Source organism: Sapajus apella, unplaced genomic scaffold (assembly GCF_009761245.1).
Source record: "Sapajus apella isolate SASKATOON/1434 unplaced genomic scaffold, GSC_monkey_1.0 scaffold100, whole genome shotgun sequence".
In the NCBI taxonomy this organism is placed as follows: domain Eukaryota; kingdom Metazoa; phylum Chordata; class Mammalia; order Primates; family Cebidae; genus Sapajus; species Sapajus apella.
The window spans coordinates 2,988,509-2,992,902 of NW_022437040.1; the positions used below are offsets into that span (position 1 = coordinate 2,988,509).

The window sequence follows — 4,394 nt, forward strand, 5'->3', positions numbered from 1 at the left end:
CATGCAAGCTGAGAAAGATCTCCTCCAGAAAAAAGCATGTAGACGTATACATACAACTTCAGGAATTCCATAGACCCAATGAAGCCTGTATCTGCTGCATACTCTGTAAAAGGTCATAGACCCAGATTAAGAACAATCGAGTTCAGTCCAAAGGCTAAGAGATGTTAGATGTCAGGAGTGGGGTGGGGAATGTATCTTTGAAACATCTAAATTCATGTAACAAAAACATCCTTAGCTCCTACGTGTGTGTTGGAGTCTATCTTGAGACACATTTATTTTAAAAACCTCCTAGAACAATAGAAGAGAATTATCTTTCAAGCACTTCACCACTGGCCTTCTCTTTATTTTATAGTGATGTGTCCTTTTGCAGTGAGTCTTTCTCTGAGGAATATATACAAGAGAATGAATCAAGTTCACCTGTAACATAAGGGGAAAGGAATGTTGTTAATTAACAGCAGGGCAATTCAAACTTCTTCTTCACCCTCGGGAGGAATACCCAGGTGTGCTGAGACAGATATGCTTGGAGAAAGAAAAGAGATGCTCTATAGTCAAACACACAGCACCAGGCCTTCTTTCATGAATTGATTTTCCCACTGGGTGACATCCTGGCAATTTCTGTTACCCAACCAATGATATAACTAAGTAGATGAAGCTGAAAGCTGGGTCAGATAAAAAAAGAATGTTTAATCTAACAAAAGCAGCCACAGTTTTTGCCATGAAGGGAAGCTGATTTAACAGGCAGTAGCAGATTAAATAGGAAGCAGAAACAGGGAGAAAAATCATATTAAACCATTAAGAAATGAAGATAGAGGAATGTCACAATGCCAATTATTTGGAGAAAAAGCACAACATTACCATAGAACTTTCAACAATAAGATAAATGATATCTGCTTAAGATGTACAAAAATAGGTCTTTTGTTCACAGTATATATTTTAAATTAAATGCTATTGTTTAATTAATAGACCATAACTTCATGTATTAAAGAAAAGCATAAGGTCATATGATTATTTTAGGCCACAAAGTTACTTACTCTGAATCTCAAAAACAGGGACAGCCAATGTGTTTCAAATTATGGAACATGAATCACCTATGCTCGAATTATCAGGGGTGTTTTTTAAAATTCAGATTCTTGGGCCCCACTGACCTATCCAAAACCAGATAAAAAATTTTATGGGTAAAGTATAGGAATCCTCATTTTAACAACCTCCCAAGTAAGAAATGTGCTAAAATATGAGAACCATTAATTTGTACCCTCATTTGGAAAGCTCCAGAAAACATCATCATAAGAAAGTAGCTCTCCAGGCTGGGTGTGGTGGCTCATGCCTGTAATCCCAGCATTTTGGGAGGCCAAGGCAGGCAGATTACCTGAGCTCAGGAGTTCAAGACCAGCCTGGCCCAATATGGTGAAACTCCATCTCTATTAAGAATACAAAAATTAGCCAGGCATGGTGGCAGTCACCTGTAATCCCAGCTACTCAGAAAGCTGAGGCAGAATCACTTGAACCCAGGAGGCAGAGGATGCAGTAAGCAGAGATCACACCACTGTACTCCAGGCTGGAGGACAGAGCGAGACTCCATCTCAAGAAGAAAAAAAAAAAAGGAAGTAGCTTTCCATAAGAACATCCTTTTTTCCCCCATTGCTGTAGAACAGGATTCTTCTTTCTTATTCATTCTCCTTCCTCCCCACACTAAAATCTCCTTTATTATTTGGTAGCTTTCACCCTTAACTTATTCTTTACCCTAGTGACATCCCAGGCTGGTTTCCGGAAGGGCTCTTCATCCCCTCTACACTCTTATCTTTTCTTTACTGCTTCTAATTGACAAGATAGTTCTCTCTGGTCCACTCCATCCCAGCTCCCAGGTTCCCATGGCAGAGGTCTAGCCCATCCCCACTGTCAAAACAGCTGGCTTTGGTGACATTGAAATAAAAGAAATTTTACTTTCATCTTTTTTGATGAAATCCCAGCCCCCTAAAGTGCTGGGATTACAGGTTTGAGCCACCATGCCTGGCTTTTATTGAATTTTTCTATATGCCAGGCACTACTGACACATAGACYGTGCCCGTAAGCAACATAAAGTCTGTCTAGGAAGACCCACAGGAAAGCAAACAATTCTATTACCTTGCAGTAAGTGCCCTGGAGATAGTGGAGGTGGTGGTGAATAAAGAGCGCAAACATCTTAGAGCAAAACACAAACCGTTCTTGGGGAGAAGAAATATTCAAGGAAGGTGTGGCAGAGGTGCTGATACCCAAAGAAGAAGCTGGCATTTGGAAAGCGGGATGAAACTGAGAGCAGGCAGGGGGCTTGTCAACACAGAGAGGACATCAAGAGCAAGTCCTAGAGGCAAGCCAGATGCAGTACACCAAAGATTTGCAAGCAGACAGAGTGACCAGGGAAGAGAGGTGCAGTGACAGTGTGAAGTGAGGTTGGAGCAGGGAGGGAGTTCAGCTCCAGACGGTGGAGAGGTAGGAAGCCATCAGATCCAAAAGAGCATTTCCTGTACCTAGGCTCCTGTACTGAGGTGGGCTAGACTCATGTCCCGAAGACATGGACAGCCGTTGAATGGCATCAGGCAGGAAGATGACACCCTCAGATTCCACTTAGGAAGATCACTCTAACAAAAGTGAAGATGAGCTGTCACGGGCAGTATCTGGCACTTAGTAGATTCCAGTGGCGGGCAGCTGGCACTGTTTATTAAATAATTTGCCTCTTGTTGGCTGGCATAACACATTTGTTCTCTTTAGGAGGCACTTTTTTTTTCTGTCAGAAAATATATTTATTATTGCTAGTGAGTGAAGTAAAGACCTCAGTATATAACAATGAAGGTTATATAAGCCAAGGTTGCCTTTGTCTTGCTAATCATACACATTAGTCCTGTAAAAGAAGTACATCTTCTCTCCTGTTTGCTTCCTTGCTTGCAGGATCACCAGAAGTTAAAATGAAATCACTCTTATATAATCAAAGGAAACAAGAAAAAGCAAGAAAACCAGCATGCCACAGCCTAGACAATTCCACCCAGCACTGCTGCCCTGATATTTATGTTTTCCGCCTCTCTCCTGTCCCCACTCCAATTACTTTTGCCCACACCCCCAGCCCATGCCATCCCGCTTTCTTAGGGTGGAGGCTCACCAAATGATGGGGCTTGCCTAGAAGAGAAACATTTTATGGTCCGTAGAAGTTGAAGAGAAAGTACCAAAAGGTGGAGAGGGCTGCCCTTCCCTTTTAATCATCATAAAAGGGGTTTACTAATACTGAAAAGCATCCCCTGATGACTGATCCTGACCTAGGCTTCAGCTGCCCTTCAAATTGCGATATGATTCTACTGAATTCATTCTTCGCTGTCTGTCTTGTGTGGTCTTCTCATTAGTGCTCTTCTCTTTAAATGGGTTTTCTTACGAGGAAAACAAAATACTCCCTCTCTGAAATTAACATTGAACATGTTTTGCTTGTTCTAAAAGTTTTTTTATATTCCTTCCTCAAGCATGGTCTGTTTGGCATGATTGACCCTGTGCATATACCAGAGCAGAGCACTGGAGGGTCTGGTAGGTGTTTTTGTGGTAACACTGAAGAATTTTGGCCTGCAGGTCAGCACAGACTGATGAGACTCATATGCTTGAACCTTGCTTCCATCTCTTCAGCAGCTTTCCGATACTGTTCAGTGGTGACTTTGTAGAACTCTGAGTCTAGCCAGCTGCACTTTGCAGAGTGTGACCTGCTTCGTGAGCACTCACTCTTTCTCTTCCAGCTGCCTAGCCAGGTAACCTTAACACATTCCTTCTGGCTTAACATCCTCTCTCGAAGGGTGGCTCTGGTTAACTCCCCATTGGCAGGGGCCCTGTCTCGGTCCAGCTCTTTGGTTTGCTTTAGTCATTTCTGATCTTCAGTTTCTTTCTTGGCTTGCTTCATGTTAGCTCCTCCGCTACGCTTCTTTTCAATTCTTCATCAGAAACTGAGGCATCATAAGCACCAGAATACCACTGAGACTTTGAACCAGATGGAGAGGATTCCTTCATTCGATCAATCGCATTTTCTGAAAGCCCAATGCCCTTTGCTATGGGGATGGGTGATGTTCTCATTTTTGTCTGCCTTGAAGGTGACCCAGTGGGTGCTGGAGGTCCCACGCATGGCTTCTGTTCCTGCCCCCACAGAGACCTAGCATAGAACCACAAGCACTTCAGGTCCCCCGTGCCCACACTCGTGTGGAGGGGCCTGGATTCCTTCTGCGCACAGCACGACCTAGGAGATACTTTTCAAGTGAGCTTTCTCTTCCTGAGGCAGTGTGTACATTGCGCAATGCATTGTAAATTGTGGTATTGGCATTCTACCCATCCAATTCTGAATAATGTCAGAATGTAACATGTGAGCGACAGCTCATGACCGTTCATGTTGCTAC

At 43.1% G+C, this 4,394-nt stretch overlaps 1 pseudogene; it reads right to left on the reverse strand.

The window, feature by feature from the left end:
- Window positions 1-3,464: 3,464 nt before the first annotated feature.
- LOC116536391 lies at window positions 3,465-4,126 on the reverse strand (annotated as a pseudogene).
- Window positions 4,127-4,394: the final 268 nt, after the last annotated feature.